At 44.0% G+C, this 13,525-nt stretch overlaps 1 protein-coding gene across 2 annotated transcripts in view; it reads right to left on the bottom strand.

Annotated features, from left to right (window-relative positions):
• The window catches only part of NUDCD1 (NudC domain containing 1), a 1,097,680-nt gene that overhangs the window by 201,502 nt on the left and 882,653 nt on the right, over positions 1 to 13,525 (bottom strand). The window contains exon 1 of one of the 2 annotated variants that reach the window (XM_040434251.1): positions 4,685 to 4,730. The exons of the other annotated variant lie outside the window; for it this stretch is intronic. The gene's annotated coding sequence lies outside the window, so the exon portion shown is untranslated. Of the gene's footprint in view, positions 1 to 4,684; positions 4,731 to 13,525 lie in introns of those variants that run through there. 2 annotated transcript variants of the gene reach the window in all.

The raw sequence follows: 13,525 nt of genomic DNA on the forward strand, positions 1-13,525 counted from the left end.
TTTGTCCCAATGCATTCTGAATAGAAAGCAATCCGTTCAGGATGCATCAGGATGTCTTCAGTTCAGTCACTTTTACAGTATTTGGATGGAGAAAATACTGCAGCATGCTGCGGTATTTTCTCCGACCAAAATTCTGGAACACTTGTCTGAATGCCGGATCCGCTGCATTCATTCTCTAAGTCTAAGGTACTGCCAGAGATAGCTGAGTACAGCGATCAGCTATTTCTGGCAGTCCCATAGAGAATGACTGCAGGGGCAGTGTGCATAATTGGCCTGCCGGTCCATTACAACGGGGGAACAAGACCCCCATTCTCAGGATCGTGAGGGTCCCAGTGGTTGAACCCCCACCTATCAGTTATCCCTTATTCTGTGGATAGGGGATAACTTGAAAACTTGACACAACCCCTTTAAGGTGGGTTGCTGTGTCTCAGAAAAACCTTTTAAGTCACATTGACTGGATTTCCACAAAAGTCTGATCATGGGGCTGTGACTGCTGACATCTCATCCGAGACATGGTATAGCATATCCATAAGACACGAGAACACCCCTTTAACGTGTATAGGAGACGAAGATAGAACAGAGTATGGTTATTTACTGATTGGTCCAGAAGCAAATGCATTCCCCCTGCACTGTACAAGTAAAGATGGCCACCATGCCGTTCCTCTGTTACTCCTCTTTGAGGTGGTTCCCTACACACAATGACGTTGACCAAACAGCACTGATAGTACCAGAGTGCTGATGGACATTTCCAGGAGGAATCACAGAATGCTCAAGAATGGTTAGCTTAGGGGCAATGCGAATATTTACTAAAAGAGACGTCAGGTAAATTGGCAGATCCTCTTTAGGGCTCATGCACACGCCATCTGCCAAATACGGATCCTGGCCGGCCGCATGCCACCATTCATTTTTCAAACTCCTCTAGAGATGTCCTATCCTTGTCTGCAAAACTAACAAAACTAGGCCACGTTCTATCATTTTTATGAAATGGATGGGTCGGCATCCAATCCACAAAAAATTTGGATCAGACGTGGACAAACATTGTTTCAGTGCGTGATCCCTTACATTGAGAAAGTAATTACAAGTCGGACATTAAGACTAAGGATACATGGCGACTTTGGAAAGATTGCAATACCGCCATGCTACATCGCAACATAAAGAAAGTGAATGTGTCCGGCCATGACAGGCATGTCGAAGGAAATCCAGCAGGTTTGACTTTTTGGTGACTTGGGTGTTGCAGTCGCGGTAGCCGGTGTGTCGCATTCGTTACGTTGCAACATAGCGCCGCAATACTCAAGCCTATGGGCACAATCTAACATTGCGGCTGTGCTGACATTACTGTCACGCAGCGTAGAACCATGTGGGGAAAAAATGCAGGTTTTTACTGCAAGAACGGGAGAAGTGAATATAGACCATGGGAGAGATTTATTAAAACTGGTGCAAAGGAAAACTGACTTAGTTGCCCCTAGCAACCAATCCGATTAATCCTTTTATTTTCCAAAATAACTCAAATATGTTATGGTTGGTTGCTAGGGGTAATTAAGCCAGTTTTCCTTTGCACCAGTTTTGATAAATCTCCCCCCATGGGGAAACAACAAATAGGCCTTTGTGTGTGAACGTACCCCAAGGATAGAGCTGGATTTGCAGGATTTTCACCGAATGTTACTTTACAGTCTAAAAGTGTAAAAATATAAAACTCCACCAAAAACACTAACAAAAAAACTGAAAAACACTTGAAATATACAAGCGTAGAAAAAGAGTGCGTGTGAAGGAGCTCTTCACATTGCTGAATACAGTCTTATGTCTTCTCCTAGTAACGCTATACAATGTCTACAGATGTCCTTTGAAATGGAGAAGATGATGAGTAATGGGCACCTTTACGAAACCATTTCTTCAGGAATGACGCATCGCTAGGGCCTCCTATCCCGTAAAGCCCTTCACATTGACACCTGGAGAGGAAGCTTTAATCAGGCATTCATGGCGATGAATACGTAGTTATATGCTTCACCAATCCTTAAGATGGGAGGACTGCACACACGTCCTCCAAAGTAGCCAGCTCAATACTCAAGCCCATGAATGAGGGGCGGCTCGTCATCTTCCGGTGATTAGGACTATTGTATAAACCTTTCCCTATCGCAAAGAATCTCTCGATCGAATTTTCTTATTGCCAAAAAAGACAAATCTTTCTTCAAGGATACCTCCCCCGAGTTGCTCCCAAAGGATTTGCAGCGCTGGAAGGGTAAACTCAACCAGCAATGAAGGGGTTAAAAAAAATTATTTTTTTTTTTTTTTTTTTTTTTTTTAATAAGCTCCTTGTCTGAAAAAGCATTTCTCTCTTATTGAATTCTGGACAGCATGTTCTCGGCCATTTTGAGGTCTACGGTCAACTGTCTTTGGTCACTCGGTCACGTACCTGCATACGTGTACATATGCACATCCCTGCTTTCTCCTTCCCCTTCTCTCTCCTTGTGTACATTCGTCTCATAGTTAACACCCTTCCGTACCGGCTTGAATTAAAGGGGTTGTGTCATCTCAGACAATGCAGGCATATTGTTAGGATAGGTGTGGGTCCCTATCTCGTAAACTGAGCCAGCAAAATCCTGAAGGGCGCACCCTATTTTCAGTTCTATGGGGCTGCAGAAAATAGCCGAGTGTTGGCTCGACTATTTCCATCAGCCTCATAGAATCAAATGGGAGCAGTAGCTGCGCAAGCGCGGTGCGTTCCAGTTTATTTTTGTGGTGATTCCAAAAATAGCCGAGCATGTCGCTATTTTGGGCCGGCCAACAGGAAGGCTTGATGGTGGCTGGACCCGACACCGCCAGCCACCACTTGGCCAGCCTCGTTTTAGGCTTTATTTTAGAGATAGGAGCAAGTCCCAGAAGTAGTGTGAACAGGACCTAATACACAAGGGACAGTACTCCAGCACCAAAATTTGGATTTCCAACATGACAGCTCACCAGGACCGTACTCCTAAACTACTTCCTTTCCATTAATTTCAATAGAAAGAGCAACGAGTAAGAGACATTAATGAAATATAATAACTCCAGTTTGACTAAACCTAAGGGTGTTGTCATGGTGGTTCCCCGGTGTTCACCCTTTAACCCCTGTACAGGGATCTGGACTTCGCTGCAGGGAACCAACTAGGCTGCTACCTCCTGGAGGAGTCCTGGTGTGCATGGCAGATGACACCAGGGTGAAGCACCATGGAATCTGGCACACCCAAGTGTTGGCTGAATACAGTCCAAGGTCAGGGCATGCTGGGCACAAGCATATTCCAGATAGAAAGTCCTAGGACGGGGCAGGCGGCAATGAACAGAACCCCCGCTCTTGTGATCGGTGGGGATCCCAGCAATCAGTAACTTGTTTAAATAATACCCCTTTAATGGAGGCTCCAAAGGACGTGTCATTACTATATGATCTTGAGATGGAGGTTCCAACTGCTGCAAAAAGTGGCCAAAATTAATTGAACCTCCCAAAGAAGTTAGCTGCGGATTTCCGGGCTTATTGGCTACTTTATTCCCGGGAAATGAGTGCGGAACACAAACTTCTGCACCCAAATACAAAATCTGTACTATCTGATCATATAGGACAGAGGTATCTTTGGAGCCCTCTCCGAGACGCCCGGGTGTGACCACAGTCTCCGTATTCCGTATAGTTAGGCCCCTGTGTCCAGCCATGATCTAGTCTCACTTCCTGAGAACTTTATTAAACATTAGCAAGCAGAATTAAATATTAAAAGTGGCAGAAAGTGTGCCGTCTGTTACCATGGAAACCAGTCAAGATAACAACTCGGGCCAGAAATAGTAGAGGACATCTGCCAGTGCAGAGGGATGTACAGATATTCTGACCAGTTTCTTTGCTGGGTCTGGCCACAATCAGAGTCACTCTCGAGGGGACAAATTATTTGGTATAAAAAAAAAAAAAAGTAACTCAAAAGTAGCGAGTGGTAGAGAGCAAATGGCCCTTTTCATGCTAGCGCTCCATGGTGCTGCCTACAGGAGCACGATTTCCTCAACTTCAATGAGAGACAAAGTCGTAAGCCATCCTGCATCCATCCCAAAAAAATAGGGCACCCCGCCCCCAGCCTTAAATATGCATTGTACTTTTAACTAACTATGCATAAATCAATAGTACAGGGGAATATAAGAAACTTTGTAATATATCCTATTAGAGAAAAATGCCTCTTTCTTTACTTATCAGCTCCTTCTTCTTCCATTGATCATTCACTCTCAATACACTAGTAAGATCTGTCTTGAGAGAGGAGACAGAATATCAGCTCACTGAAGAATCAGGTTACATGCTGACGATAGAAGTATATGGTGAGGAGAGGAGGCTACGCTAGAGCAGGCATCCTCAAACTGCGGCCCTCCAGCTGTTGTAAAACTACAACTCCCACAATGCCCTGCTGTAGGCTGATACCTGTAGGCTGTTCGGGCATGCTGGGAGTTGTAGTTTTGCAACAGCTGGAGGGCCGCAGTTTGAGGGAGCCTGCGCTAGAGGGAGACTCAGAGGTACTGTTGCTGGCTGTAGTACTTTTTTGTCTAATTCAGTGCTGGATTCACAGCTACACTGCTCAGTACTCCAAGTCCTCCATGATGCTGATTCTGAGGGTGTGCTACAAAGACAGATCATCAATAGTTAATGGGGTATGTCAGTACAAAAAATATGGCGATCATATGACATTACCTTGCCGATCCCGTTACTGCCGTTGTGACGGTTCCCAGGTCCCTGCTGCGTCCCACTTCCTGCTGATGCTCCGACATAGGTGGGAATACCACTCGGCCAATTACTGGCCAAGGGGCATTCCCAGTCCAGGCCAACCCCTTAAAGTCGAATGTAACTAGACAGGTATATCTTGCCACCACTAACTACGCTGGTGCCCCAAAAAATACTTTTTATATAAAATCTTGTCAAAGTGCCATACAATTCTTGTGCTGGAATAAAGAATATGGGGAAATTGTACCAAGTCCCATTCATTTCTACACGTTAAATGCTGTAGTGGCTGAACGGTCATTGGTCCTTTGCTGCCACCTTGTGGTCAAACATTAACACTTATTTAGGATGCGAATTTAGACTGATTACTTCCCTTCCTCTAGAAAATGACAACTTAGATTTGTCGGATGCTTCATAAATCATCAGAAGATAGTATTTCCCTTTAAAGCAGGGAACCTTTTTACTGCCGAGGGCCATTTTGATATTTATAACATCATTCACGGGCCATACAAAATTCTGAACTTAAAAATTTGGTCAAAGCTATAATTAGATCAGCCCCCAAAATCAGACCCCCAAGCTCCATCAGCCTCGGATCAGTCCCTAAATCTCCATTAGCCTCCCATCAGACCCCCCAGCCTACATCAGCCTCAGATCAGACCGCCCAGCCCCCATCAGACTCGGATAAGACCCTCCAAATCGACTCCCCAACCCCAATCAGATCCCCCAGCCCCCATCAGCCTTCGATCAGACCCCCAGATCAGATCTAATCAGTCTCAGATTGGACCTCCCAGCCCAAATCAGCCCTAGATCGGACCCCCCAGATCCCATCAGCACTAATCAGTCTCAGATCAGACCTCCCAGCCCCAATCAGCATTAAATCGGACTCTCATCAGACGCTACAAAAAATAAATAAACTTACCTAGCTTTCTATGGACGGCGCTGCAGATCCAAGACTCCCTGTTTCTTCTGGGTCACACACACTGCATGCCTACGTGCACTACGTCCTGATGCTCTATGCGCTGTCCTCACCTTCCTGTGCCTCCCGTATGCTAATGACCGCTTCCATAATGGAAGCGGTCATTAGCATTCAGACTATAAGACACACACACACTTTTAGGGGGGGGGAGTGCATCTTATAGTCTGAAAACCAAAATTACTTACCGGTAATTCCCTTTTCATGAATCCTCCATGACGGCATACCATGAGAGATGACCCGCCTCCAACCAGGTAGGGACAGGAAGTATAAATTTGACCCTCCTTCAGCTCTTCCTCAGTGTTTTTCTGGACCGACAGCCGAGAGAGTCTTATCCTCACATATAAAGGATTATTATATATCTACATACATTTATATTTATTTATTTTTCATTCACACCCACACACTCCTTCACCTATTTATTGACCTATATGTGTGTCTCTATATACACTCACCTAAAGAATTATTAGGAACACCTGTTCTATTTCTCATTAATGCAATTATCTAGTCAACCAATCACATGGCAGTTGCTTCAATGCATTTAGGGGGGTGCTCCTGGTCAAGACAATCTCCTGAACTCCAAACTGAATGTCAGAATGAGAAAGAAAGGTGATTTAAGCAATTTTGAGCGTGGCATGGTTGTTGGTGCCAGACGGGCTGGTCTGAGTATTTCACAATCTGCTCAGTTACTGGGATTTTCACGCACAACCATTTCTAGGGTTTACAAAGAATGGTGTGAAAAGGGAAAAACATCCAGTATGCGGCAGTCCTGTGGGCAAAAATGCCTTGTGGATGCTAGAGGTCAGAGGAGAATGGGCCGACTGATTCAAGCTGATAGAAGAGCAACGTTGACTAAAATAACCACTCGTTACAACCGAGGTATGCAGCAAAGCATTTGTGACGCCACAACACGCACAACCTTGAGGCGGATGGGCTACAACAGCAGAAGACCCCACCGGGTACCACTCATCTCCACTACAAATAGGAAAAAGAGGCTACAATTTGCACGAGCTCACCAAAATTGGACTGTTGAAGACTGGAAAAATGTTGCCTGGTCTGATGAGTCTCGATTTCTGTTGAGACATTCAAATGGTAGAGTCCGAATTTGGCGTAAACAGAATGAGAACATGTATCCATCCTCTGATGGCTACTTCCAGCAGGATAATGCACCATGTCACAAAGCTCGAATCATTTCAAATTGGTTTCTTGAACATGACAATGAGTTCACTGTACTAAAATGGCCCCCACAGTCACCAGATCTCAACCCAATAGAGCATCTTTGGGATGTGGTGGAACGGGAGCTTCGTGCCCTGGATGTGCATCCCTCAAATCTCCATCAACTGCAAGATGCTATCCTATCAATATGGGCCAACATTTCTAAAGAATGCTATCAGCACCTTGTTGAATCAATGCCACGTAGAATTAAGGCAGTTCTGAAGGCAAAAGGGGGTCCAACAACGTATTAGTATGGTGTTCCTAATAATTCTTTAGGTGAGTATATATATACCTACATATATTTATCCATATACGTACTTTTGGGTGGGAAATCCGTGCCGTAATGGAGGATTCATGAAAAGGGAATTACCGGTAAGTAATTTGTTTTTTCCCTTTCATCCTCCATGACAGCATACCATGAGCTACAGGTCCTTTTCAAAAAATTAGCATATTGTGATAAAGTTCATTATTTTCTGTAATGTACTGATAAACATTAGACTTTCATATATTTTAGATTCATTACACACAACTGAAGTAGTTCAAGCCTTTTCTTGTTTTAATATTGATAATTTTGGCATACAGCTCATGAAAACCCAAAATTCCTATCTCAAAAAATTAGCATATTTCATCCGACCAATAAAAGAAAAGTGTTTTTTAATACAAAAAAAGTCAACCTTCAAATAATTAAGTTCAGTTATGCACTCAATACTTGGTCGGGAATCCTTTTGCAGAAATGACTGCTTCAATGCGGCGTGGCATGGAGGCAATCAGCCTGTGGCACTGCTGAGATGTTATGGAGGCCCAGGATGCTTCGATAGCGGCCTTAAGCTCATCCAGATTGTTGGGTCTTGCGTCTCTCAACTTTCTCTTCCCAATATCCCACAGATTCTCTATGGGGTTCAGGTCAGGAGAGTTGGCAGGCCAATTGAGCACAGTAATACCATGGTCAGTAAACCATTTACCAGTGGTTTTGGCACTGTGAGCAGTGCCAGGTCGTGCTGAAAAATGAAATCTTCATCTCCATAAAGCTTTTCAGCAGATGGAAGCATGAAGTGCTCCAAAATCTCCTGATAGCTAGCTGCATTGACCCTGCCCTTGATAAAACACAGTGGACCAACACCAGCAGCTGACATGGCACCCCAGACCATCACTGACTGTGGGTACTTGACACTGGACTTCAGGAATTTTGGCATTTCCCTCTCCCCAGTCTTCTCCAGACTCTGGCACCTTTATTTCCGAATGACAAGCAACAGTCCAGTGCTGCTTCTCTGTAGCCCAGGTCAGGCGCTTCTGCCGCTGTTTCTGGTTCAAAAGTGGCTTGACCTGGGGAATGCGGCACCTGTAGCCCATTTCCTGCACACGCCTGTACACGGTGGCTCTGGATGTTTCTACTCCAGACTCAGTCCACTGCTTCCGCAGGTCCCCCAAGGTCTGGAATCGGTCCTTCTCCACAATCTTCCTCAGGGTCCGGTCACCTCTTCTCGTTGTGCAGCGTTTTCTGCCAGACTTTTTCCTTCCCACAGACTTCCCACTGAGGTGCCTTGATACAGCACTCTGGGAACAGCCTATTCGTTCAGAAATTTCTTTCTGTGTCTTACCCTCTTGCTTGAGGGTGTCAATGATGGCCTTCTGGACAGCAGTCAGGTCGGCAGTCGTACCCATGATTGCGGTTTTGAGTAATGAACCAGGCTGGGAGTTTTTAAAAGCCTCAGGAATCTTTTGCAGGTGTTTAGAGTTAATTAGTTGATTCAGATGATTAGGTTAATAGCTCGTTTAGAGAACCTTTTCATGATATGCTAATTTTTTGAGATAGGAATTTTGGGTTTTCATGAGATGTATGCCAAAATCATCAATATTAAAACAAGAAAAGGCTTGAACTACTTCAGTTGTGTGTAATGAATCTAAAATATATGAAAGTCTAATGTTTATCAGTACATTACAGAAAATAATGAACTTTATCACAATATGCTAATTTTTTGAAAAGGACCTGTATAACAGATTAATACTCTTATTCAGGGGGGGGGGGGGACTATGGCCTGAAGCACCTTTCTGCCAAAAGCCAGCTCTTGACTAGCTCTAGTATCCACTCTATAATGTTTAATAAATGTATGAGGACTTGACCATGTTGCAGCTTTGCATATCTGTTCTAATGAGGCGCTCGCCCTCTCTGCCCAGGATGCTGCCACAGATCTTGTGGAATGTGCTGTAAAGGACTTTGGTGGAGGAATATCTGACACTTTATATGACTCCGAAATCGCCATTTTTATCCATCTGGATAAAGAGTTTTTTGTGGCTTTCTGCCCTTTATGTGCTCCACTGAATTGGACGAATAGATAGTCTGTTTTCCTGAACGTTTTTGTAACCTCTAGATAGAGTAACACGGCCCTACGTACATCTAACTTGTGGAAATTCACTTCCCCTTCTGTTTTTGGGTTTAAGCAAAATGATGGGACAATAATCTCCTCCTGTCTGTGGAAGTTTGATACCACTTTAGGAAGAAAAGAATTGTCCAATCTGAATACAATTCTGTCAGGGAACACGATGCAGAAAGGTTCCACTATTTTTAGAGCTTGAATTTCACTTACTCTACGCGCTGAGGTGATTGACACCAAGAATAAAGTCTTTAGTGACAAATATCTCAACAAGGTTTCTGACAAAGGTTCAAACGGGGCGTTTGTCAAACATGATAGTACCAAATTGAGATTCCAAGGGGAAACTGTAGGTCTTAGGAACGGTCTTAACCTATCTGCCCCTCTTAGAAAACGGATAACCCATGGATGTTCCGCAATTTTTTCTCCAAATACTGCACTTAAGGCTGATACGTGCACTCTTAAGTGTTTGGGCGTATTCCTTTTTCGAAGCCTGACTGCAGGAAGCCTAGAACTGCTTGGACTGAAAACCTCAGGAAAAAACTTCTTCTCAGAATACACCAACAGCAGAACTTACTCCGCACCTAACGGTAAATTTTTGAAGTTACATCTTTTCTGCTGGCTGACATAGTGTTAATAATGGCTTCTGATAGGCCCTTTGATCTCAAAATCATCCTTTCAGGTTCCAGGCTGTTAGGTGTAACCTTTCTATTTGGGGACGGTAGATCGTGCCCTGGGACAGTAGATCTTGTTGCCAAGGAAGAATCCATGGGCTCTGGACTGAAAGGGTCTTCAATAATGGAAACCACGTTTTTTTTTTCGGCCATAGAGGGGCTATTAGGATCACATGAGCCCTGTCTAGCCGAATCTTTTTTAGGACTCTGGGAATTAATTGAAGAGGGGGAAAGGCATAGGCTAGTTAAAAATCCAATTTTTGTGACAGCGCGTCTACCCCTATGTTTCCGTCGAACGGATTCAGGGGAAAAAACTTTTTTAGTTTTGTATTTGTGGCTGAAGCGAAAAGATCTACTTGTGGAGTTCCCCACAATTCTGTGATTTGGAGAAAAACATGTTTTTCTAGGCTCCATTCTGTTGAATTTAAGGGAGTTCTGCTTAAAAAGTCTGCTTTTAAGTTTAGGGACCCTTTTAGATGAATCGACGATAGGGATCTTAAGTGAACCTCCGCCCAGGAAAATATTTTTTCTGTTAGTTTGCTCAGTGCTAAACTTCTTGTTCCGCCTTGATGGTTTAGGTAAGCAACTACTGTTGTATTGTCTGTTCTTACCTGAACGTCTTTGTTTGTATGAGATGGGCAAACACCTTTATTGCTTCCCAGACTGCCGTCAATTCTCTTTGATTTGAAGACAGATTTTTGAGTGAGGGACTATTCTCCTTGGGAATAGAGATGAGAACAATGCGCTCCCCCCATCCCCAAAGACTTGCATCTGTCGTGATAACAATCAGATGTTCGGAGTTCCAAGGAACTCCTTTTGACAGATGGTCTGACTGTTTCCACCACTGCAGGGACTGAAACACTGGCGCAGGGATTTTAATTTTTATCTCTAGAGAATCCGGGCTCCAACACTCTAATATCCATTGTTGCAGGATCCGGGTGTGGAACTGTGCCCATCTTACGGCCAGGATGCATGAGGTCAGGGAACCCAGTAGCTTCATTGCTTCCCTGATTGTACATACGGATTGATTTTGGAAATTTGTCACCTTTTCGCTTATCCCCATCACCTTCTGGGTTGTAAGAACTGTCTCTTGGTGAATCGTATCTAGATGAACCCCCAGGAAGGTTAAATTCTGAGATGGGCAGGGATTTGACTTTTTCCAGTTTATTAACCACCCTGTTCGATATAGTGTCTGGCAAGTCAGAAACAGATTGTTTTCGAGAGCTGTCTCTGAATTGCCTACGATCAACAGGTCGTCTAGGTAGGGAAAAATCAAGATGTTTCGTCTTCTTAAGTGAGCCACTACCTCCAGCATTACCTTGGTAAAACACCCTTGGGCGGAGGTAATTCCAAATGGGAGTACTTGAAACTGGAAATGACAGTGTTTTCCCTAAAAAAAACGCTATGCGGAGAAATTTGGAGATTCTTCGCAAACCGGAATAAGCATCTTTTAGGTCTAATTGATGCTAAAAAATCTCCATCTTTTAACAGGTTTATTATGGATCTTATTTCCATTTTGAACCTGACGTATTTTATGAATTTGTTTAATCTTTTTAAGTGTATTATTAGTCGAGATTTCCCGTCCGTTTTTTTTACCAGGAAAATAGTCGAATAATAACCTTTCCTCTGTTGTGAGAGAGGACCCAGAATAATGGCTTTTTGGGCCAACAGATCCCGAATCCCCTATTTTTTTTTGTAAGACGGCCGATCTTGAATGGGGTTATTCTGAATACGTTTGGGGGAGGAGGAAGGCGAAAGGTAATGTTGTAACCCTTTGAAAATGATGATTACACTTACCGGTAATCGGATTTTCCAGACCCCACGACAGCACCATAGAGAGAGAGATCCACCCCCAAGGACAGGAAACCTCCAGAAATAAAAGGGTGGAGCCTCTCTACCCATTCAGTGGATTACAGAGCAAGAGAGGGACTCCTACCATTAATCATTCTGAGCTGAACCAGCATATAAACCACATAATCAATACAGATTACTATTATTTTAATTTTTTTTTGCTACTCCATGTGAAAAACAGAAACCATCACCAAGGGAGGGAATTAGGAAGGGTGCTGTCGTGGGGTCTGGAAAATCAGATTACCTGTAAGTGTAATCATCATTTTTCCCCTCCCCCACGACAGCACCATAAAGAGAATTACAGAGGGAAAGAACCCTTCCTAGGGAGGGACCACCGCTTGTAAAACCTTTCTTCCGAAAGAAAGATCAGAGGAAGAGCGCAGATCCAAACGGTAGTGACGGAAAAAGGTAGAAGGTGAAGACCACGTGGCCGCCTTACAAATTTGCTCAATAGAAGCCCCCGACCTTTCCACCCAAGAAGTGGAAACAGAGCGAGTAGAGTGAGCCCTCACCGAGACTGGAGGAGACAGGCCTTCCTCCAAGTAGGATTGTATAATGCCCAGTCTAAGCCACATAGACAGGGTGCTCTTGGTAGCCTTCTTCCCTTTATTCGATCCCGAAAAGAGAATGAATAAAGCAGAAGACTTTCTCCATTCTTCCGTAACTCTGAGATACTGTAATAAGCATCTCCGTATATCTAAAGTATGAAATGCCACCTCCTCAGAATTCTTAGGATGGTCACAAAAGGAAGGAAGAATTATCTCTTGGGACCTATGGAATTTAGATGACACTTTGGGTAAAAAGGCCGGATCAGGTAGAATTATAACTATCATCCAGAATCCTAGTGAAAGGGGGATTAAAGGAAATGGCCTGCAACTCGCTTATCCTTCTAGCAGTGGTGAGGGCTACCAATAAAACTAGCTTGTAAGTAAGAAGTTTTATGCTTGAAGAATCAATGGTTCAAAGGGTGCTCTGGTCAAGGAATTTAGCACAAGATTAAGATCCACGGGGGAACCCTGGGGGATAAGACTGTGGTATTCTATCAACTGCTTTAAAGATCTAATGATCCATGGATTCGAAGCAAAGTTTGCTCGAATAGTAACTGACAGGGAGAGACATGTACTTTAAAAGATAACTATCACATTTAGACCCTAATTTAATTTTCATATATGTAGTTACTAATAACATGATATTCAGAACAGTTTACTATTAGACTGACTTACCCCATATTTAATAAGATTCAGCCCTTAGCAACCAGTCTGCATAAAACTGCAATTTCACTATTCAGTTAAATGGCCGCCACTGCCCTCCCCCTGAGGCTAATCCCGCCTGCCCTCACTAGCCAGTAACAATAGCCCCCCAAAAGTGTCAGTAACCAGAGCCCTCCCCCTAAAGGGTTAATCTCCTGCAGCACAAAGGGGTCCTCTTACCACATGTTGCTTTCATTTATACACTGAGCAGATGGCAGATCTCCCTTCCCTGGTCTGCGCTGCTACAACTCTGCTTTCTCCAGCACTGCTGAGTGAGGGAGCGTCTGCCAAGCGCAGGGACAGGGAGAAGTGCACACAGCCCAGGCACTGTTATCAGCTGCTGGGGAGGACCTGGCTTTAATCATTTACTTACAGTCCCTGGCTGTCTGTAATCTGACCCTGCACGCAGCCTGCTTCTGCGTCCTCCGTCCTTCAACAGATAGACGGACCATGCCTAGCAACCCTATTTTAAGCACAGGTAA

Source organism: Bufo bufo, chromosome 5 (assembly GCF_905171765.1).
Source record: "Bufo bufo chromosome 5, aBufBuf1.1, whole genome shotgun sequence".
Classification (NCBI taxonomy): Eukaryota; Metazoa; Chordata; class Amphibia; order Anura; family Bufonidae; genus Bufo; species Bufo bufo.